At 28.3% G+C, this 25,145-nt stretch overlaps 1 protein-coding gene across 29 annotated transcripts in view; it reads left to right on the top strand.

The window, feature by feature from the left end:
* Positions 1-25,145, top strand: part of LOC107456607 (CUGBP Elav-like family member bruno 3) — a 713,873-nt gene that overhangs the window by 249,758 nt on the left and 438,970 nt on the right. For 10 of the 29 annotated variants that reach the window (XM_071179592.2, XM_071179602.2, XM_043044205.3 and 7 more), the window contains exon 1: positions 18,359-19,562. The exons of 8 other annotated variants lie outside the window; for them this stretch is intronic. The gene's annotated coding sequence lies outside the window, so the exon portion shown is untranslated. Of the gene's footprint in view, positions 1-18,358; positions 19,563-25,145 lie in introns of those variants that run through there. 11 more of the 29 variants (XM_071179588.2, XM_071179596.2, XM_071179598.2 and 8 more) reach the window with 2 other exon arrangements.

A 25,145-nucleotide genomic window follows, 5' to 3' on the forward strand; every position in this document is an offset into this window, starting at 1 on the left:
CAAATTTGAATTGTTTTTTTACATGTGTGTTATTTCAAAGTACTATAAGACATTTTCCAGCATTTCTTATTGTTATTTGACTATCACGATATCACGTGATTTTTGACAAAAAGTAGACTCCCAAATATTTCTTACGTTTGTATTATCTCAGTACACATTATGTTTCTTTTTTTTTTATAACCGTTTTTATCTTATGACAGGGTGCTACAGAGGTTAGTGCAAAGGCTAGAAAGACAGGTTTGAAAAACAACTCATGACTAAATTGTTATTTGATATTTAAAACTAAACCTTATGCTTTTGACAAAAATTTGTATCTAGGAACAAAAGGAGGAAAAGGAAACAGTTCCAAGGAAACAATTTCGTCATAAACTAAAACGAACTTCACGAACTTTAATTACCATACTAATTTTTCTTACTGTGGTGAACCATCGTTGGATTAATATTCGAGAATTTTGTCCAAATAAGGACTGAGGAGACTGTTAACAATCATTATTTTGCTTAGATAGGATATGTATAGTATTTTTTGATTCACAAGATATTCTACAGTTCTTATTCTACTCATATTGATTTATCTAATTCAGCCTATATTTTCAGCCATTATTTAATTTTCAAAAATTATCTAGGCATACTGGGGCAAAATCTAGACACCCAAGTCTTAAATCTTGGAGGCATATCCTTTTGCTGAATCAATTCCAAGTCATATTGTTGATAACAAAAAAAATAATTGAAAAATTTCTATTATGATACTGAAAACTAAAAACTCCTAGTTGAATTTAACTTTTTTAACAATGACAAAATTTTCAAAATATTTTTGTTTGCTTTTTTTAAAAACAAATACTTCTAAATGAATGAAAAAAATGATAAAAAAGTCGCATTGGATACAATACAAATGTAGAAACAAGAAATAAATACGAGTAAAAAAATTTTACTCCTGAAAAAAAGACTTTCACTATATAAAAATATTGAGCTCACTAAAAAATACTAAAGAAAACGCGACACGATGAAGAGGCTAAAATACTAAAGAGTCAGTTGGAAAAAAAATAATCGCCTAGATCGTGGGAGTAAAAACGAACGAAAAAATTCCATCTATAGATAACTGAAGAATGGGAGGGTACATTTTTTCCTGATTAATTGGAGTAAAAAAGAAGAGAAAGTTGGTATCGAGCATAAAAAAAAAATGTTCTCGAATTCTCTATCGTCTCTGCGAAGTGTCTTTTCCACTAAGTTAATGAGCACATTCTCTATTCAGGGCGCATGCGCGGCTGACGCAAATTCCAACTTCGAAGTAGAAGTCGTAGTTGTTACTTCTGCTTTTCAACGTAACGATGTGCCTGGTAGTTATTTTACTTTTTCTGCTTTTTTACGGTGGCCTCTTCAGATCTGGTGTTCCTTGGGCATCATTAGATTCTTCTAGAAACCACATGGCTTCATATAAAAGTTTTCTCTGATATTTGTTTGAGACATCGTTTGCTAGCAGAAGAAAATAGTGTTAGAATTTTTGTATTGGGTATATCGGTTGAAATAACTAACTGAAAGAAACTATCCAAACCTTCTTTTATGTATAGTATTTCAATGAAATGAGAAAGAGCCAAATTAGTTAGCGTCTGGTTTATGAAATAAGCATAGAAAGTATACGAAACATATTACTATGATCAATGAAAAACTTCTGAGCTTCAAACATAATTCAAAAGGACTGCCAATATCATTTTGAGCAGCACGCAATTTTAATGATGCAATTTTAAAAAATCGCATCATTATGGATATAGATTTCTTTTATTTCGAACTATCTGAATAAAAATTAGATAAAAAATGAATCAGTACTGAACAACACTCATGTAAGAATTGAAAAATATGTATGGAAAAAATAAATGAAGCTAAATTAATTTCATCATCATAGTTGCCCAGACAGCTCAATGTGAGCCAATGCCTTTCTCCGTAGATTTCTCCATGACGACTTCCGATTTATCTTTGATCTCCAATTCTTTTTATTCATTGCGAGAGAATCAGGCTCCACTAAGTCAGCCCATCTCAACCGCGACCTTCCCCACTTTCTTTTTCCAGTGGGTCTAAAAAGCAGTACCTTTTTTATTGTGTTGTCATCACTCATTCGAATCAAGTGGGCGATCCAATTCATTCTATTTATTTTAATGTATTTAATAATATCAGGTTGTTTTTAAATCTTGTACAGTTCAAAGTTAAATCTCCTTCTCCAGTTATTGTTTTAAATTAATTTAATGTGTTTAAAAATTTATTATTATTTGCTACCATTTCTGGTAGCTTAAGCAAAACAAATTTTTAGTAGTACTGTATTTAGTATCATTTTCCATAGTACTGGTCCTCGAGGTCAACTCTAAATAATCAACATTTACCGCAATTACGCAATTTTTTCTAGTACTTATCCCTTTTCATGGGCCACAAAAAATAGATATATTTTTGTAGTATCAATATTAAAACTGCACAGTTGTATTGCAATACATTAGTGCAAATAAACTAATATAATACTGTGAACCTATATTAGTTTATTTGGAAAATATTAAAAGCCCACCAATTACCAACAGTGTCTATTACGAAAACTAAACATCATTGCGGTCAATTTATTTTTAATTGATATACAGTTCATGGCGATTGACAATATGGTAATTTTCTACGGTTCCCCTAAGAGAATAGGTAATTTTCTTAAAATTAATTTCCTTTTTTGTACACAGCTTATTTCCATAAGAAATATCTATTACCAAATATAACTAAGCAAAACTAGCTTCAATAATAGTAAGGCAATTTTTTTATGCTTTTTCTAAAAACAATAGTACCATTCAAGAATTAATTTTGCTTTTCAATACGTATCTTGTTCATTTTATTTAAATCACCGCTTATTTTAAATTGTTTAATTTTTCGATGCATGTTTCGAAGTATAACTATAAACTAACTAAGCACGTAGTTTCAGAAAAATATAGATTTTGTGATTTATTTAACCTATGCTACCATGATGATGTTAATCATTGAGTGAAATTAATATAATGATTAAAAAATAGTTTAATGCTAAAGAAGGTGTAATAAATTATTTTTTTCTATTAAGTGAAGCTATAAACTAGCAGCAAAGATCACTGATGTTCCTCTTAAAATATTTGCCAAAATAGAGTAGTCTAGAGTTTAATTTAAAACAATGGCTAATACTTAGCCAATTAAAAAGTTCCATTTTAAAGTGTCTTTCCGAACGATATAAGTTAGTTTTGTACACTTTTTACCATTTGAGGTATAATTTCTCCATTCAGCATTTTATTTCTACTAATTATTAATAAATTAGGACAATTAAATTTGAATCTGAGTGTAAGGTAATTAAAATAAACTACAACGAAATAAGCTATTCATCCACGCTTAAGCAAACTATGCTAAATAACTGTGTTTCAAATGCTAAAGTAACTGACTTTTTGTACGCATCTTTAAAAGTATAATAAAATTAGCTTTAAAAATGTGAACTCTTTTAAAGCAACTGCGTTTTAATAAACCCTTCCAAAAATCTGCCTTTTTGCATGAATTTCAGAAAAAATTGAAATATTAAATTATTAAATGAGAGATTGCTCGACTTAGAACTTTTTACTCTAATAGTGTACTTGTAGTGACAGTCTTAAAACTATGCAATGAATCTTAAGCGAAAGATCTAACTTAACAATATTTCTCATAACCTGGTTACTAAATTTTATTTATTAATTACAAAGTAGTCAAAGATCGTTCATAGATGTGCAGGAACAAAATTTAAAAAATAAATAAGGATTATAATAAAAAGTGGAAATCATATATTCTACTAAAAGTACAGTGACTGTTGCAAAAACTACCATACTTAAAACATTTCTAATTGTCTGTAAAAGAAATCGTGGTGTCTAAAACCAAATTCAAGTTATTAAGCCCAAAATTATTTTATTATGTTAAGTTATACTTATAATCATTTTATATAAAATGATTATGAACATTTATATTAAAGAAACATTAAATATGAAATGATATTCACCGAAAGAAATTTTAATTTAATTTTAGACAATTAAAATAATTGCAGAGCACCTATTTAAATAAATAGATTTACATAACTGACTTCAAAACTTTTAAAAACGTTTATTGCAACAAATGTGTTATTTAATACGTTAATGACATTTAATTCACATTTTTTAAATGAACTACGGAACAGTTTTTTTGTTTAATTGAGAAATATAATAATTTAACAATATATGTTGCTGAATAAGCATCAGGTAAACTACTACGTAGCATTTGCTTCATAGAACGAACTACGTAGTTTTCGTTTCATGAAATGTTTTAAAAGGAATTTCTGTGTGGAAAAATAGATGCTTTGTCTAATCTTTTAATTATGTTAAATGCATTTTGAAAGCTCTTATAATTTTACAAATATAAAAATTTCTCATGGAAAATGAAGTAATGGATTTTAAATATATTTGGCATTTTAGCAATTGTATGTTTAAATACTTATATTTATATTGTTTGAAAAGCTTCAATTCAATCTAGATTTTTATTTCGGACATCATAATTCCTAATAACGTTGTACAATTTTGCATTCATTATTTGTATTACATATATTATGGAAATAGTTTTAAACAAGGCTTATAAGGGAAGAAAATTTTAATTTTTTATTGGTCTATAATTGCAAAACGATTGAAAGGTTCAGAGACCAACTTATTTAGGTATATAATAAATTTTTCTCATAAGTTAATGTCATGGGATTACTTCATAATAAAGAGACACTGTTTTTATTTTTAATATTTTATTTTGTTATAGAGAAAAATAAATGTTATTAAAAACAGACAAGTAAGAATGATAAATTATTATTCTAAAAAAGTACCTATACATTGGGAATTTTTTTACTTTTATTAACTTTATGCTGATGGCAACAGTTGAAATCAGGATTTTAATGTGAAATACCTGGATCATGCAACGTGATTTATCTGTCAAATAAGAATGCAAGGACCAATAAATATTTTCAAATTTTTATATGTATAAACAAAACTCATACGTGGTGTATGATAAACATACTTTTGGACATTTTGTTCGAAATAAGAAACCAATGGTTCAAGAAAAATGCTCCTAAAATTTTTTTACCTCTCAAATATCTCTTTGACCTCCTTCCCCTATCTTTTTCCACTTCTTCTTTTAATCCTATATTTCCAATTTTGTTCGTCTTCTTTTATAGCGCTATAATCCACTGAGGGTCTTTGCTGCTGAGCAATATTATTCCTAATCTTATCGTAATTAGCTATTTTCATGCATTATGTTGTTAATTTGTAACATTATTTAATTATCTTTTATTCGAGTTGAATGTTTTACTGTTTAGCACGTTTGCTGCTGATTTTGAGACAGTGTGTGATTTTTAATATAGTAACAACTCATGCTAAGCAAACGAAGCAAAATTTTGCTGAGCCCCATATTTCTTTTTGTCCCAGCCACGCCCGCGTCTCCATTTTATGAATAGAATCATGAATTTTTTTTAACAGATAGCTAAATAAAAAATCTATGTAATTAAATTCGGAACGCTTGAGTATTGTAGGAAAATATATCTGTTTTATCATGTTTAAAAAATTAATGACATTAATTGATTTCTATAAATAACATTATATTCCACGAAAACAAAGTAAAACATTAATTCAAAACCTTTTGATTGTATCCAATTTTATTTCATAAATAAATTCTCTTCTAAGTTCAAGACAAAAAGACAAAGCAGTGTTGTAATTGAAATGTAAGATCTTCTATCGTAAAAGACGACACTGTTTGTTCGGGGTATTTTCAGCAAGCAAATAAAACTTTAATTATAGTTGTATTGTTGTAGCTAATTCTTAATGAAATATTCGTTTTTAAGTGATCATTAATTATAGTTGAACGTCTTTCTTTCTTTTTAGGTAAGTAGAATCTCTTTTGCTGTGTCTCTCTTACTAACGGAGCTTTGGAATAATATGAAGACAATTTACGGCGTTAGCTACTTTTTTAAACGGTACTTCATTAAGAAAAGGCTAATGAGACAGTAAGTACTTAGCGTTCATTTTACCTTGAGGATGAAAACAAAGACCTTTCAAGTGCCGAAACTCGTTCGTAAAGGAAACGAGTTTTTACTATGAAAGAGATTATCATAAAGAATCTTTCCATTAAAAGAATGTATTTTTAGTGATATGGATATTACAGTTTAAATCATTTTAACTACCGTATTTTGATGAAGTATTGATGTGACGAAAATAATTTCAAAATTTTTGATTTTAAAATAAACGTTAGATACTGGGTGTTTTTAGATCCATGCACTTAAAATTCATTTTACTTTAATTTGTTTACACTAATAAACTCATAAAAGGCTTTGGAGAAAAAATTTAACCTTTGTGTGTTAGCTTGGTCTTGCGAATTACGTTTGTACTTTAGATTAAATGTTCAAATAAGAAAATAAGTTTTTTTATTACCGTCGATTTAATCTGATTTACATAACGGATTTATGATAATTAGGCCTCGATTCAGAAATTAAAAGCAGACTCAAAAAGTTGTGAAACCACTGATATAGGTGAGGTTATTGATGACTCAATGCCTACACAGAATATCACACTGAGAAAAAAATATATATGGTCAAAACTACCAGAATATGGTAAACTTTACTATGTTTCTAGCACTAGGGAACACCAAAAAGCACGAACTTTATCGAACTCTTTGGTGATGATTTTAGTAAAATTAGCATAGAATCATGGTTTTATTACCATGCCGTTTGGTAGTAAATGTGAAAAAAATTGGAAATTCCATTATAATATTTTCGAGCATGGCATGAATACCATTTATTCGGCTACATTTAATTTTTAATTTTGCATTTTTGCTAAATGTGTGGTAATAGAACTGTAATTTTGTTAACTGGAATTTCCAGTTAACCGTTACCATATGAACGGTAACCGTCATCATATGAATGGTTCAAATACCGTATATTTTGGTTTTATTTACTAGAATTATGTTGTTGTTTCTTTTTACCAGACGTGCCATTACCATACAGTATGGTAATTTCAACAGAATTCTTATTGACATAAAGCGTGTTTTACATTTAATATATTAAAGGAAAAAAAAGAAAAAAAAGCGTTGTTAGCACTGGAGTAAGGTATGAACTTATGGAGACTTCAACTAATATTTTGGCGAGTAAAAAAAAACATGTAAAATTTAAAATAAATTTGCATAAATGATCTTCCCTTTAACAAGTTGAGAGCTTCACGCGTTTTTAAGGATATTCCTATCAGATCACGTGTGCTACTTATCAGCAATCATATTGTGTTAAAGCAATGCAAAGCTCACTACAAACAGATTGAAATGAACAAAAATTTTAATTGTAATAAATAAAAATTATTTAACTCTTACGTAATTAGTTAAAAAAAATTCATTTTCAGTTTTATATCATATATAACACTGTAAGTCACCGAAGACCGAAGCTTGCTAAAAACAAAGGATCTCAAAGTGTTAAAGAAAGTATTTTTGATCCTACAGTTACAGTTTGAGTAATTTAAATTTGCATAAGAAAACATGTTATTTCCATCGCTTCTCTAAAATTAGAAAAATTTGTATTTCAGGATTTTTTTACAAAATCTATGCTCTTAAAACTGATTTAAAAGCATTAATTTGTTTTAGAGTATTTCATAAACAACGCCTCTAATTATATTTTCAGAATTCTTCTAAAAAAGGAGGAAAAAATTATATTTTATTATTTAACAGCAAATTATTATATAAGTGAGTACGGAGCAAAATATGATTGATATAAAATCCAAAAAAAATGGATCTCGCCCTTGAATAAAGTATTTTTAGTGATGTTGATATTACAGTTTAAATGATTTTAAGAAACTAAAGAACACGTATATATTTTCCTTGACGAAATATTAAATTTCTTAAAATAAGTTAAACATTTTAGATTTAAATAGAGCCTTACTAATACGAATTGGGAATTACATGTACTTAAAATTTTGTATTGAATGTTACAAGCATTCTTAATATATATTTTTCGAATCCTTATTAGAAATGAAGCAAAACAAATAGTACCTACAAGGACTAGATATAATATTTAAACGAGTAAGAAACAAAAACACTCTCAATGTAAAGAATATTTTAGTGGTGTAGATATTAAACTTCATGTGGTGTCTTAGAGTCGTGGTAGCTCAGGGGATTAGGCTGGGTTCGGGGATCTGGGTTCGAATACCAGCATGGATCGTACCATCCACAGTGCTGGCGTAGAATATCCCCAATGGTAGACGGATCATAAGTTAGAGTCCCATTGCAGTCTGTCTAACCACGGGAGGTTTTCGTGGTTTCCTTTCCACATGCGGGTTAGCTCCATCAAAAAGTCCTCCACGATGGCAAATTTCTGACTACACTTGATCCAGGAGTTTCCTTGTTTTCTGGATTGGATTCAAAATTACAAGGCTACGAAATTGAACATTAGTAGTCGTTAACTAAAAAATTAGGTTGCTGTTCAAAGACGATTACAAAATTTTAAAATATGGTTTTTAATAACAAATAATTTTTATTTGTTATTACAAACCATATTTTAAAATTTTTAACAATAATTGAAATATTTAAAATAACTTGAGCATTTTAGATTACAATTAAATATTGTAAAATCGCATCTGGAAGATCCATACTCTTAAAATTGAGTAAATAAATATTCATTTTAATTTATATAGAGTTCTTCTTCATAACCCACCTTAATGTATATATTTAGAATTTTCTTCATAAATAGAGTATAACTAAATATATACTTCTGAAATTTAAAATTAATGTAGAATCCACATAGAAATAAAAAAGCAGTCAACAAATAATTTTAAAAGATATTCTAATTTATCAATTTTTTCATTAAAGAGCATAATTTCTTAAAATTCAACAAAAAAACTCGGACAAAGTTATATTGCATCATAGTACTTAACGAATTTCTTTTTAATTGGTCAGTTCATTTCTTTATATCTACCACTTATCATTTAAATTGTAAAAAACTGCTTAGAAAAACAAAACAAATAAATTGAAGCACCTCAAACTAAGATTTGATTTAATTGTGTCATATAAGAATAAGAATGTATAATATAAGAATATTAGAATGTAAGCATAAAGCAACAAAAAAAAATTACTGACATGTCAAAACTTTTGAATAATATTTTGAACCTATATATTCTTGATAATTGCTCCCACCATCTTCGTATTTTATATGGCAATATTGTGAGTATATCTAAAAATGTTTAGCGAATGAATAATGCTATTTTTTTCAGAATTTGACATTATTTTAAATAAAATAAATAGAAACTGATGTTTGCTTTCATTAATTAACATAGTAAAGGTACATTGAAATGAGCCTTAAACAACTAAAATCTTACCATTAGGTAAAAAGTTATTCAGAAACATTTTTTTTTCTATCGTAATTTTTTTTTCTTTTCCAATGTACCCATACTTTTTTAAGAGTAGCTTTCAAAATCAAGAAATCATGTATGATTTATAAATAAAATATTCTAAAGACTTAATGCATATATTTATTCGTTCGAAAATGCCTTAAGCCCAAACTTAATTAAAGCGTTACTCGTAAAAGTACGCTCGTTTGGATATATCGTTTTAATGGAGGGTTTTACACGAAAAAAAAACCGTATTAAGTAATGGTACAGCATTTTTAAAAGCTTCCATTTATTCAACAAATAAATTTTTCGAGTAAATATTGTCTAGTAAGTGATTTCATCAAGTAAGCAAACATACGAAACATTCTTGTTCAAAAAAAATTCTAGCTTACGGATAAAATTAAAAAACACAGCAGAAGTAAAAAGGAAAAAAAATACACAAAAGTTCAAAATAAACTCTGCTTTCAAAAGAAACTCGTCAATCTAATTAGCACAATCGTTATTTTTTCGGGAAAAATAAAAACAAAACTCTTTTCTTTTCGTTATTTAGAGTCTGCATTCTCATTAAAAGAATTTTTAATTAGTCAATAAGTTTTTTTTTTGTAGTTTGAGAAAACTCTTTTTACGCTGTTATGTCTTTGTTACTTTAATGAATTTATCCTTAAGCTTGTTTGTTTTTTTTTCTTTCCTTAAAATGAAAAGCTATTGAAATGTTTATAATTATTACGAAAAATAGAATGAATTCGAAAATAAAGATCATTTGCCTTTATATTTTTCGGATTCTGGGATGCATTTATGGCACGGCTCAATTATTTCATACAATCTTCGTAAACTGTAAGCCAAGGAATATTTCCAATGCATGATGACAATTATAAACGTTAAAGTAAGCGTGCTTAAAATTTGACGTTGAATTATCTTTTAAAATTAAAACCATTATCTCGGTTTTAATTAGTAAACTACTATAATACATTTTTTATTGTTTAAATGTTTCCCTTCAAATGTTATAATTATGACTTTAGAATTTGTTTTAATTTCTGATTTTAAAAAAATGTACTATATAAACATGATACATATTAAAAAATAATTAATTAGTATAGTAAGAAATTATCAACATTTCGAATCCAAATTAAATTGTCGTTAACGACGGTGCTATTAGTATCGATAGTACATGACATTATCGATATTATTTATTACATTATAGTATCGATAATATATTCAAAATTGCAAAAAATTCCTGATTAAATTACGATATAAAGCACCGGTACTTCGGTTGCATCATCCATAAAATAAACTATACCGTAAAAACTATTTTCACCGTAAAATACTACACCGCACAGTACTATACAGTAATTTTTATCGTAATTTTTATTAACTAGTGTAATTCATTCACTTAACAATGACTATTACTATAACAATTTCGGTATATCAGACATTTTGTTCCGTAACATGCTCCGGTGAAAATGGATATTATGGTAAAAAGTTCGAATACCTTGAGTGCCGGTACTTTTTACCGTTTTCTTTCGGAATTTTTAACGATGTATGTCTCTTAATGTTGATTATTAATTTTAAAGACAAAAAATCAAATATAGCTCATATATAGTTTAATAAGTCTCAGTCCCATAGTACGATTGATTATAAGACACGATTTCCAGTGGATCACCGAAGACCAGCATCACTGGCTGCTGTCAGTGAGCTGGCGGGTGATCACTTTGGTCCACCTGGGAAACGACCAATGATGCACGGTATCGGTCTTCATGAAAATGTTCTACTGTAAATTTACTTTCTCGACCACGTGAGCTGGTCTTCTTGCTACCAAAACGGGGAGATATACCTCTACAGAGGATCAAAATTCCGACGATAAATCTTCATGTCATCTTCGAGGATGTTTCCCTGATCATCTATAATGATTACGTCCACTAGACAGCTCCACTAGAATGCAAATAATGTGCTACAACTACTCGAATTACTATAACGAATAAAATACTACAACTACTTTATTATAAAACATATTGTTTTGTTTTATAAATTCTTTTCTCAAACTTTTAATTTTGATTTTGACACAAAATTAAAATTTTTTGTCATATATTATAAAATTTATTTATTTCATTTGTTACCGTTTTTGGACAATTTACAGAATGGAAATCAAATTACTTTGAAACATTTTTTTTTATTTCATGACATAAAATATTAAACTCAGAACAATTGTTCAATTTCTAAATAATTCATACTTTGCTTCGCTTTTTAGTTTTTTCCTCTCGTATTTACATTCAGCGTATCATTAAGATTTTTAAAGGTCATTTTGTGAATTTTCTTTAAGGTTTTCAATTGTTTTCATTGTTAATTCTTCAATTGTGTGCATAAGACGGTTGCTTCGCTGTATTTACAACCTTATGTAAAAAAAATTTCTTCGATTGTAATTATTAAATTTATATTGCAAATATAATAATTATTCAATTACAAGCTCTAAAGGTTGTTAATCGAAAAACATTACGCAAGAAGTCCCAGTTTTAATTAACATTTTTTTAATTTATATCTTTTAAACTAAAACGTTGAAATGATTTTTATAAGGAAATAAGAACTCAAAAATAATATTTTACAAATCAAAATTAATCATCAACGCGACTGTATAAAAGATTAGTAATTTTACCAAAACTGTAATACGATAATTATATACACCGAAGAGCCATTACATTATGACCACCCTCCATCTATAGCAATGGGCTTGCCCAGGTTTTCATGGTTTCTCTCCCAGGAGCAATGTTTTCATGTACATTAGGACCTATGATCTCATAGAACAATCCCTGACGTCTGTAAGCTACTTAAACATAGTTGCAGACCTGGTTCACCCATTCATGGCAACAGTTTTTCCTGCTGGGGATGGTGTTTACCAACAGGATAATGCACCATGTCATAAGGGTCGAATAGTATAGGAACATTCCAGTGACTTTCAAGTCATGTCTTGGCCCCCAAATTTACCTGACCTTAATCCAATTGAGCATTTGTGGTCCTACTTGGAAAACCAAATTCGTGCTGCCACGATGCCCCCTCGCAATGTGAGGGAATTGCAGGACCAATTCGTAAGCGCTTGGTGCCAGATACCTCAGACTACCTATCAGCACCTTGTGGAATCAATGCCACGGCGGGGGCAAGCAGTTTTGATGGTTAAAGTTGGTCCTACATGTTATTAGCAGGGTGGTCATAATGTAATGGCTCTTCGGTGTATATCAGCATACACTGACAACGAAACAATTATTTGTCATTCAAATAACTGTATTTTTTGAATTTGCGTAGCTATAGTGAATTTGGATTTCAGCATAGTGGAAAAATTTCATCTTTCAAGGAACACTAAAAGTGTAAAGTTTAAGGAGTGATCTTCCATGAGGAGGTGATAGGAGTTTCAAACACAATTTAATGACCAACGGCATGATTGTGCCAATATTGTCAGCATTTCTTACGTGCCACCTTTGCTTCCCAGACAATCTGGTTACTATGGATGGGAAGCTGAGTCACAATGACAAATCATTACCTTAACCACTGAGCCATTGTGTTTCAAATCATGCAAAATTACAACAATTTCATTCGTTATGTTAAAACTTGTTTAAACCAGTAACAAAATATAACTGCTTTATTATTAGTAACATTTCTTTGGAATTACCCTTATAATTTCAATAGTTACTATTCATGTAAGGAAAAATATTAGGAAGGAAACTAATTTTATATTCTCGGGGTTTTTCTTATTTCATAATCCATAATCGTAATAGATTTTTTTTGCATTTAGTTAACTGTTTGCATTTTCAACATTTTTTCTTAAAAAGAACTCATATTTAAAATTAAATGCTATAAGAATGTATGTAACAAAAAATAAGAAATGTTTCGTGACAATGTTGACTCTTTTATTTGGCAATACACCTTTGTTTCTTTCCTTTTTTTTATAGAAAGCGCAATTACTTTTATTAATTTTAATAAATCAATTAAAATGAGTTTTTTTTTGTTTTGCAATTTATTGCAGCATATCACTTCTAAACATGTTTTAAGGTCTTCTAAAATATTTTCTTCTCGGTCATTATCTAAGAGAATAACAACAAAAAAATCAGTAGAAAGAAAAATAACATAAAGAAATAAGAAATTTTAATATTTATTTTGAACCGTAATTATTTATAAAGAAAATGAAAATGCATTATAAAGCCAAAACTTACTCGCCATTACCGTTAAATATGATTTAGAAAACTTCTTCATATTTTTTTAACCTTATTCAACAAAGCCCTGAATTTAGCAAAATTGATCATTCTTTACACAAAAACATTAAATAAAAGTATAAATTAATTGATACAAGAAAAAACAATGAGCAGTGTGAAAGTAAAGCTAACGATAAGTATCCAGGTTTTTTCTGTTTCTTGGCTTAAATCCAGAGCTGTACTATTCAATTAAAATAAGGGCAGTTTGTGCCAAAGAGCCCTTTTTTTAAACCATTAATCTCAACTTTTTTCATAATGTTCATTTTGTTGTATTTACGAACAAAGCTAGTAATTGATTCTGCCCGCAAAACATTTCTTCATGGCTTTTCTAATAGACATGGTATTATGTTTATTGCAACTCATGCCACATAATTTCAAAGCAAGCATTAAACTAATCTCAAGAAAGTAGTAAAAATGGTTTTTTAGGTTTGAGTTTTTTATTTGATTCCTATCTATAAAAAGAAGCATAGTTAGAAGTTTCATCTTAACGTATATTTTTTCACCTAAGTTTACATGATACGTTAAAATGTAGTAAAATTTATTCGAAAACCATTTAGGGATTTTCTGCAGTGGCTTTTCAATAAAAAAAATATTGCTCTTTTTTACAAATAATTTAAATTTGTATAAATAGCAGTCAATAATTGTTGCCCTGAATATCTATTTTCAGAAATCATACAACAAATTTAATAATTATGTTACATTATAAGACAATTACAATTATAACAAATATTAAATTGCAATCACATAATTTATCTCAATTTAATTTTTAATGAAAGAAATAACAAATTTAAAAACTATTGTGGTATTTACTTTTCTTATATTTATCCTTTTTAGTATATATTTCTGTTATAACAAAAAATTAATAAAGGACAAACCAGATTTAAAAAATGCATAAACTAATCATCCAATTTTTAAAAAATCTTACAATCATCTCCAGAATATTACTTAGTTAGCCAGTTCTGACATTTTTCTATACTACTAGAGTCATTAGAATGTAAGGTATTTTCACTAACCAACTAACTATTCCTTTCATTTTATTTCATTACGAGCAAAATTATACGATCATTTCACTTACTTCAACTCCTCATCTCAAAAATAATATAAAAATAATAAATATAATACATCTTTGGAAGCAAAGAAAAAGGAGACGAGAGATTCTTCTCTAGCGGAGAGAATATGTGCCGTGACTTGACTTGCACGTACGACGATTGTGACGTCATCAGAGGTAGTCCTAATGATCTAGACGGCATTCTTTCTAGCTTCTAGCTCTCTTCTTTATGAAATCATTTAATGGAGTTTCAGTGAAGGCGATAAGTTACGTCTTTAGCAAATTGTGTTGGTCACGTATTTCGCCAGAGAAAAGAAATAATATATTTGTGGACAGTTTAACGTAATAGCACTACAAAATGGTTTATCTGTCTAGTTTTGTTTGTGTGACGATTATTGAAGCTAACGGGATGGTTTATTTTATAGTTTATTAGAAAAAATATAAATAAATGTAGTCGGCTTAAATATGGAGTTATATTGATATTTTTATAATATTTGATATTGAATAAATAGATATTGGATTTATTTTTATATTAAATATATATTAGTCTAATATTTTTTATTTAAATTAAATTATATGCAACTCATGCAACTCTTAGTTATCAAAACACATTTTTTTGTATATCAATGATTATTTTCTCAAGGTATGAATTTTTATTTATAGATAAATTATAAATAGATAATTATAAAAGTTATCAATTTTGGTTCTTAATGCTCCTTCTTATATTTATGAAAGAGAATTTAATATTAAATTTAATCATTTATGTGATTGCAATTTTTAAATGTAAATTAATTTTGAGTGAATGTGAGTGTGTTATTTGAAAAGAGATGAACCAGAATTCTATTTAAACACTAGAAAATCAGTGGCTATCTTAAGAAAATATTGTTTCCTTAAAAATATTATTGACTTTCTAAAACAATTTTCATTTTAATAAGAGTATCTGTCCAACTTTAAATATATATACAAATATGCCAGAAAATAAATCATGAAAAGGCATAGAATTTATAAGACTTTGATTATTTTTCGTTGAAAATATCATTTTCAAGCATCCAAACATTATATTTGGATGCTTGATTCAATTGCTTGATTCAATTCATTTCTTTCATATTCAAAAATAAACGTAAAAAGATCATTGCAGGGAAATATTTAAAAAAACTAACTATCTAATTGTCATATTAAAAGACACATTTTTTCCAGTTAAAATTTCTCTATGCTTCACTTTTTACAGCATAATTTTACGTTTAGCATGACATTTTGTATGTAATAGCTGGACTCACATCGAACAACGAGTTTCTTTAGTTTAGTTATATAAGCGTCGAGTCTCTTTAACTAACGACCACCATAGTGTTAACACTAAATATCCCTATTTATAGATGATTTTTTTTAACGGCAGGCACTGAACTTTCTTTCTTCGCCTAGGAAGATGCCGGAGTTGTTACTCATTTAACGTTACCCAGTGGGCACCTGTGAACCTAAGTCATGGAGGCGAGCAACATTACCCACGCCACGCTGCCACATACCCGTTTTATAGGGTGGGACACATTCACACATCACACAATAGAGAACACACAGAGAAACATCCATGGCCTGAGCGGGATTCGAACCAGCAACCATTGGCTTCACAGTCAGGCACGCTGACCGCTCGGCCACCTGGCCGGCATTTATATCATAGGTTAATCATAGGTTATATCATAGGTATATCATAGGTTATATCATAGGTCACATGAATCATAGGTTAGATTCTTCTATCTTCGGTGATAGATGAATCTCAAGCTAGATTCCTTTATTCCCAGGGATACATGAATCCTACGTTATTGATATCAAGCTACTTCTTGATATCAAGCTAACTGCATGAGGCTCAGCATAACTTACTCTCCATGTAACTCAAATACAATTAAGTTTTTTTTCAAAAACGTTTTCCGCGAAAGTAAATATGTCTTAAGACCTAAGCCAATGTTTTCCTTAGCTTAATAGTTAGATTCTAAGTTATAAGTCTATGAGTTGATAATAAATATGCTAGCTAAATATGCTCTTGTACTCCACAAAGACCACATTTTTAAAGCTGGCTATATAAAAATATGTTGCGACTCTTTTTTTTTATTACTATTATTACATTTTCTTTGGTGAAAGAACGTGATTTTTATAGTGCTAACTTCGAACCACATGACAATTTTCGCCAGTGAAAGTCATATTTATGGGGTTGTTAAAGTTTCTCAAGTAGTAATTTCTTTTTCAAAACAGTGGTATATATATTTAACTGTAAAATTCTAACTTTTGCACTATGCAACATGCTAATTCTATAGTAGCTCTAGCCATTTTGTTTCAAAAATTACTTCAATTTAAATTCTATTTCAATGTTAAAATTTACAACATAAGGTTTTAAATATTAAAAATTAATTTTGAATTAACATTTGTAAATAAAGACTTTTCGGTCGCTTGTCAGTCCCAAGTAATCCAACCGATCAGGATGTGCAAGCCATTACGCTGGGTGAAAATATTGAATTTTGTCAAGTTGCTTGCAGTTGAGAGCTGTAGAAGTGGACTCAGAACTTTTAGCGTACGTTACAGAACCGTTTAGCGTGCTTACAGAACCCAATTGTTTGGTCTTCTGGTGCAACAGCGGCTGCTGTCCTTGAACCTGGTGGCTAAAGCAACTTCTTTATTTGCAAAATATTTCATTCGATGCAAGAATTATGTTTTAAAGATCTAATTCTTGCACCAAGAATTAGATCTTTACATTTGATCTAGCAATGACCTATATAGGCATATTTTCATTTACATTTTCTTATTATAAATATAGCGATGTTATTGTCTTATTCCTGCACTAGTTAATAATGGCGTTAAAAATGTAAAGTAATCACAATACCGAAAAATCATTTTATGTATTTTAAAGGCAGAATTTATCACATGACCCAAAATTTGACTTTAAGTACCTATCACATAATATTTTATTCTGACGTAGAAGATTTTACTTTTGACTAATAAATGAGGATAGCTAAACTTATTTCCCGTAAAAAAATTATGACAGTTTCGGGTAATATATATCTATTATAGTTTTTTGATGCCTCAATATAATGCAAATAAAATATGCATTTTAAACAGTTATTTACAAAATAACTCACGATTTCCACGATAAATTCTTTTATTTACTGCCATATATTCTCTTACTTTTGACGTTGCTGATATGTAGGATTCTTTCAACCAATTGAATCATAAAATACAATTTGGTTGGGGAAAAAAATAAACTCAGCAAAGTGCAAAATTGGCAAAAATTTTGCTGGAGTTGAGTGGGAATGAGGCGAAAGATTCTGGAAAAACGTTTCCCGTCCCTGGAATTTATCCCAAAAATAGGAAAGCACTTTATACAGCAAAGTGATACTATTTCCCGAGAATTGCCGTGGGGTAAATCCTTCTCCATCTTCTTCTCTCAAAAAGAGGATACAGGAGGTAGGAGAACCAGTTACTCCTAACTAAATAGTACGATGTGCTGGGGGGAAGTAAGCCCCCACCCTCGCAACAGGAAACTTGAATGCACGAAGAAAGTAAGAGCTGGGGACTTAGCCGCTATAGCAGCAGCTTGTGGCTTCCTATAGATTCTGTTGCTATGGAAACTGTCACGTGAGTGAACATTTTGCAGCTCCACCCCCATCCGTTCGAATCGCGTCCCTCCTCCTCTTCACTGCACCCCACCCTCGAACTCGACGAAAGGCATTGTGGGTGAATCGCGAAAGAGATGCCTCTGTTCGAATGAGTTGGATGAGTCCGTGGATGTACGGTGAGCGGTGAGGAGCATCATTTGTTCAACAACCCCCATCAACCGCTACTATTCGAACATGGAACACCCAAGGATCAAACCTCGCCAAAGTCCGCACAAGTCCGATCCGCATCATTCTCTTCTCAACTGTTGATTTGAGAGAGAGTTGGAAAGTTTGGTGGAACTCTCGCCAAACGCAATTCTTCCGAACCATCTGTTGATGAAAAGTTGGCATTTTTTTTCCCTCGGAAAAGTTTAAACTTTTCCAGAAGCTAATCGCACTGACACAATCAAAGGACAATTCTTTTTTCCTCCGATTTGAAACATTAAGGATTTAGTTACTCGCGGTTGCATTTTATATGGACTGTTTCAAATTGTTTTAAATACGGGTGTTAAGTGAATTTTGATTCATCATACCGGGGCTATTTCAAAGTGGAATTAGACGTTGGTTGTAGCTACATTGTGATATAGCGACTTACGGAAGGCTGTTATTTAGAGTTTAGACCTGTTGCTAACTGCAAAAGCATATTTAGATAATAGTGTTATAGTATCATAGCTTCTAAAACATATTTACGCCTTATCATTGTATATTATATATAGTTAAAAATATGAGCTGTAGTATGTACACAATGCTCTCTTACTACTAAGGAATTGAAAGTGATAATTGTTAAATCAAAGAGCATTTACTTAGCTGCTTGTAGATAACTCACACTATTTATCCCTTGCACAATAAACAATCTTCTTCAATAAAATAAATATATATATATCTTGTACTTATAAACTGATATTTAATAAAAAGGTGATTTGATTACTTTTGAAAGCGGATGAAATTTCGAGATTAAATATAGTCTGAAGTCAGAATTAAATATCGAGCAGAGAAAGATTCTGGAATTCGATTGCCTTTCCTGCCTAGTGAAGGAATTCGCAAAAGAAAACAAAATCCAGGAGCAGAACTACCCCTGGTAGCGTTCAAAGCAAGACTGCCAACACTTGTTGAAAGCTGCCGCTAGTTGGCGGAACAACAGGTATAGCGGCACACGCATTTCCGACAGCCTGGTGTAGATTCATCTTTGCGGCCGACAAAGGAAGATCAGCATCGGCGGACAGAGGATCAACTCTGTAGACTCAGATCTGCAGAGGGAGGACAAGAGGTAAGATCTTTATGTCTCTGAATGATTTCTATGTCCGCCATATGTTCTCGGAAGAGACGCATCACTAGGAAATAAGGTGTGCCGGAAATTATGGCGGTTCCTTTTTTTTATATAACGAAAGATGCTTTGAGCTCAACGACGCATCGATTCTTGTCGACAGGCATGTTTTATCGTTCGTCGCGACTATTCGTAGATATGCAGATTTCTTGAGGTGGAAATTGAAAACGCATCGTTAATTTTTAGTAGAATAATGCAAAGGCAAGATTCTTAACGGTGCTGTTTTTTTTTAGTCTGTTTGTGTTGTGACTTTTTATGTCATGGCACAATTAGTTCACGTAGTTCGAAGTGCAATCGGTGATAATAGTTTTGCTTAATTAAAAATAAAGTAGTTTGCAGATATATATTTAATCATAAAAGGAAATTAATTATTAACTGATGAGAATTAATTTTTTGACTATGTCATTGCAAAAGTGTCACTCGTTTATTTTTTTAAAAAATTTATTATAAATTCGTACTGATCATGATTAGATTTAGATTACCGGGACATGGTCATTTAATCATGCCTTATTATAAACTTTAAAAACGTTGAATTGCATATATAATTTTAACAAGAATTTTATTAGGTTTCCACAATGTTATTAAATATTCATTTTGCTTCCTAATACATCAGTCGTACATAATTAAAATGGGAAATAAAATATAACTCGCAAAAAAGACTATAATTATTTATAATTTACAATGGTATAAGCTTTTTAAAAAGAAATGTAAGTTAAATATTTAGATTTTCAACGCACCTATAATCTAATTTATTATCCTGAAATCTAAATTGTTTATTACTCTCAATACATCCTAATTTAAACAGCAGTTATGAAGTACGATAGATATTATTTTGAAAATTTAGTTACATTTTCTCAGAGACGATAAACGGGATTTTTCAAATTTTTTTCTTTAAAATAAAAATATTCAACTTCCTTAAAACAATTAAAAAATAACTCAAATAAACATCAACTATTTTTATTTATTCTATCCATTAAATCATATAATATAATAAGCAATTTAACTCATATTGAATTATAAACTGAAAACAATTTTATATTTTTAGAAAAAAGGATTTTCAAAGAAGCTATTTCAATCGGTAGTTTCAACTCCCCTACAGTCGCAACAATCTGGAAAACATTAAGTTCTAATATTTATTTTCAAAGAAAACTTATCGTGAATGAAATCTATCATGAGCAAAAACCATCAGGAAAAAATTATCATTTATTTAATCTAAAACTAAAATCATGATCTGTCTTGTTAGCAACTGATATTCAATTTACACAACAAAACAGAAGCTAAAAAGAATAAGAATATTTTCGATAAAAAAAACAATGCTTTTATTTTTATATTCTAAGCGATTACCACGAAGAGAACGGAAATTTATTTCATTTTATTACAAATTTTTTCTGAAGGGTTCATTCAAAATGCAGTATAACATTTAATTCCAATACTTTAATTATTACTGATGTTTCAGAATCACCAGCGTTGTAAAGAACATTTAATTTAAATAATTTTCACGGTTTAATTCGTTTGCTTTTTAATTTTTAAGGAATTAAACTTGTGTTAAAATTTATTTAAAAATATCAAGAAAGGTATTTCAGTTTTTTACACTAATTATATTTTCTTAGTAATTAATTCTGAATCTTAGCTTCTAGCATTGCAGGAATTTTCGTATGAAAAATTTAAATAAAGTTTCCGTTATTTTTTTATGAATTTTTAATTAAAATACGTCCATAAGATCAATCATTCATATACTTTGTGCAAATTAACTTGTTTACTTTATTTAATATTCATTAATAAATCATTTTATGTAACTGGAAATTTTACATGCATGTTTCAATCAAATGATATCTAAAGATATTTAGGGAATTGTTACGTTAATTTACAACTTTACGTTTACAATTTTAAGCAATCTAATTTAAGTAATTTGCACTACGTTTTGTAAAACAAAATAATTTAGAAAGAAATTATGTATGTAAAAAAGAATTATTTATTAACAATTTATTATTCTATGATTTTAAGATGTCAACACAACAATTGTTTAAACTACTTAAAATTTCAGTTTTTTTTAAACTTAAATTACTACTTATATAAATGCGTATGTAATAATCACTTTTAGATTTAAGTTAATTATAACGGCTGTAATTATTGCGGATAAATATACTACAGATATAATTAGCGCGTGTGTTAACATTTTTTTTTCTACAAAATTAATTTTAAAGCTTTTTTCGTCCTTCTTAAATCTCACCCGTCTTAAATTCCAATGCTTTTCAAACTTAATTTTTTCTCCAATTCATTAAGGTGGATATTAGGGAGAATTTTGAAAATAAAATTATATAGGGATGCTTCTATTTGAAGAAACAAGTAGTCGATATTGATATCAATGACAATAAGTTTTAATAATATTAAGACGTAAATAAACTATTAGATATAATTTCTTGTTCCCTTTAAAAAATGTAGCTCACATCATTTTTGGTGCAAATTTATTTCGGTGCTGATTTGAGCATATTTTTAGCAGCATATTCGCACTGATTATTTCAAGCATTTTTAGATTTGTCAATATTGTATAATTTTCAGTGATAAACTACACAATAATAAACTAGTATTACATAATATATTAGATATTATCTAATATAATCGATATTATGTAATATAATTGATATTATAGATTATAATAGATATTATGTAAACCAATAAATATTATATAATTTTCAACAATGAACTACATAATAATAAACTACAGTTCGGTATTTAAAAATTTATTTTTAACTTACATATAAAACTATAACAAAGATTTTTCTAAATATAAAACACTTACAAATACAGTTATCCTGCAAAAGATTGTATAAAATTGACATAATAACAATTGTTTGAAAGAATTAGTGTGAATATATTTCTAAATGTGCTTGTTTTCAAACTAAATGCTTTTGGAATGAAGTTTTTAAATTGATTCTAATATGCACGAAAAAAATACGGTGTCTATCAACAAGGACACAAATGAATAAATAAATTTTAAAAATACGGCAGTTAAAAAGTGAATGAAAAATGTGACAATATACATTGTAAAAAATTTTAGTTAATCTCAATACAAGAAATGGAAGCAACTACTTTTTTACAGGGTCGTTAATACTACTTCATAGATAAAATAGATAATTGCAACGTTATATTTATTCATAAATATTGTAAATTAGTTAATAATATGAAATTAAAATACATAATAAATAAGTTTGCATAAATATAGAAATAAATATTCATTTTGAAATAATGTTATGATACATTATGGTAGACAATAACATTAACCTGTAAATTTAAAAGCAACAATGAATACTTTGGTAAAATAGTAAAACTAAATGTAAGCCTATTTTTTATTTTCGAAGTTAACATTTTGATAAAACTAATTTTTTTGAACGATTCTTCGTAAAACTTTTAAAGATACGTTAAGCAATTCCATGATTATTAAGTTTGATACAACCTGTAATAATTACATAGATTTGATATAAACACAAAAGGAATTTATTTCATAACTTGAAAAAATGACGAAAAATATTATTTTTTATGGTCAAGAGAAATAAAATGACAAAAATTATTACGAATGAATGCCAAACATATATTTATTCTAAAGTGATAAAATCATTATCAGTTAATCATTAATCTTTATCAATAATCATTATCACTTAGTTGAATTATACAAAACATTATAAAATAGCTTAAAATACATAAATTATTTAGACATTTCTAGGAATCCTCAATTTATGAAATAATGAATCATTTATGTATAAAAAGCGAAGGAGTAAAGCAATAATCCTGAAATTAAAAGAACAAATTTGCATATAAATATGAAAATTAGTCACAAATTAATTTTTCTAAAACCAAGTAGCTATTTCGTAGTTCTTTATTAGTTTTTCAGAACTACATACAAATAATTTGCCTTATAATATACGAAAAATGAATTAATAAAGATCTACTAAAATAAAAACATCAGTTTATAATTATGCATTGTAAAAAAATCAGTTTTATTTCAGTTACTACATAGTATTAGTTTTTAAAAGAATATCATTTTTCATATTTCAGAGATGAATGACTAAATTTTATTCAAAAATTATTCTTGGAATTATTGTTATTTAAAAACTAGAATAAAAATTTTTCATTAAATTATTTTTCTTTATCTCCCTAAATGCTAACGATTAATTTAATTCTAATTTATATAATTTTAAATAGCTGTTGTAGCATAAATATTTTTTATTTGAGGGAATATTTAAGTTTATAATTCTGTTTAGCAATCCGTTATTTCAATTTTCTCATTTAAAAGTTTGTGTTAGTTAACAACGTAATTAAATTAAATGTAACTGAATTTTTAATCAAAACACATTAAAATAGCGAGAGGGCTGCTTTACTAGGTTGTTAAATCTTCTACTGAAAATATTTTAAGATTTAGAATTAATATTACTAGAGAAATATATAATATAGCTAACATCTAGCTAACTATTAGCATTAGTGAAGAATATTCTTCCATAGCTAATTGGTACTTGAGATATAGCTTTTCTTAGAAAATTGAATTAAGGTTATATCAGCTTCTAGTTAAATAATGTCACTTTATATCGTGAAACAACATTCTGTATAAATTAAGTTACTTAATAATAATGATGTCAGAATAGTTCATTAACTCTAACTTCAACTTTTTGTGATAATTAATATTTTTTTCGTGTGGATCGAAATCTTATTAGTCGATTATTAAGTAATATTAATTTAAGTTGATAATAGTAAATGAAAGGATAATTATTAAGACTTACGTTAACAAAATAGTTTTGATTTTTTTTAGGGAAATAAAAAATCTAGAGGGTTTTTCCTAACATAGTTTTTGATTTTTTTATAAAAATAGATTAATATAATTAGTATATATAAATTCTAACCAAGTATAAGACCATATTCAAAAAACTTCCCAGTTTATATATGTACTTCTGGTCAAAATATTTTTTTAATAGAAGTCTTAGAAAGTAAGCTTTTCTTATTAAAACATACTTTTTATTTTTAATTTCTTTTAGCTAGTGTGGTTTTCAAAAAAGTATATTGCATATTTTATTACCTTTCAAAATATGAATAAATTAATATGACTTTTTTAATTTTCATCACTCATTCAAGACCCCGAAGTATCGTGTCCTGAACCTGAAGTGAAATTTTAGCTCTAAAGAAAATTAAATTATTATAGCTTTTTACATTATTACACAAAAGTGTTGGCATTTAAAAAGCGTATGTGTTTATATTAAACACTTGCGAAAAATTCAGAAAACCCAGTTAAAATAAAGATAAATTATAAAAAGTCAAAGAGCTGTACATTGATGAAATGAAATAAAATCCAACATACCTCTTAATTGTTTTTAAAATATCAAAAATGTCTACTTAGTAAATGTATTATTAACATTGCTTAAAGAGCCTATAATTTAGAGCAAAATTAATGTAATAGCGTTTTTCCGTTTAATAAAAAAAGTTTAATTACATTAAAAACACTTCCTATAAATTATACTATGGGTAATTTATTAATAAAAT

Source organism: Parasteatoda tepidariorum, chromosome 1, assembly GCF_982258835.1.
Source record: "Parasteatoda tepidariorum strain Cologne lab strain chromosome 1, Ptep-v5.0, whole genome shotgun sequence".
In the NCBI taxonomy this organism is placed as follows: domain Eukaryota; kingdom Metazoa; phylum Arthropoda; class Arachnida; order Araneae; family Theridiidae; genus Parasteatoda; species Parasteatoda tepidariorum.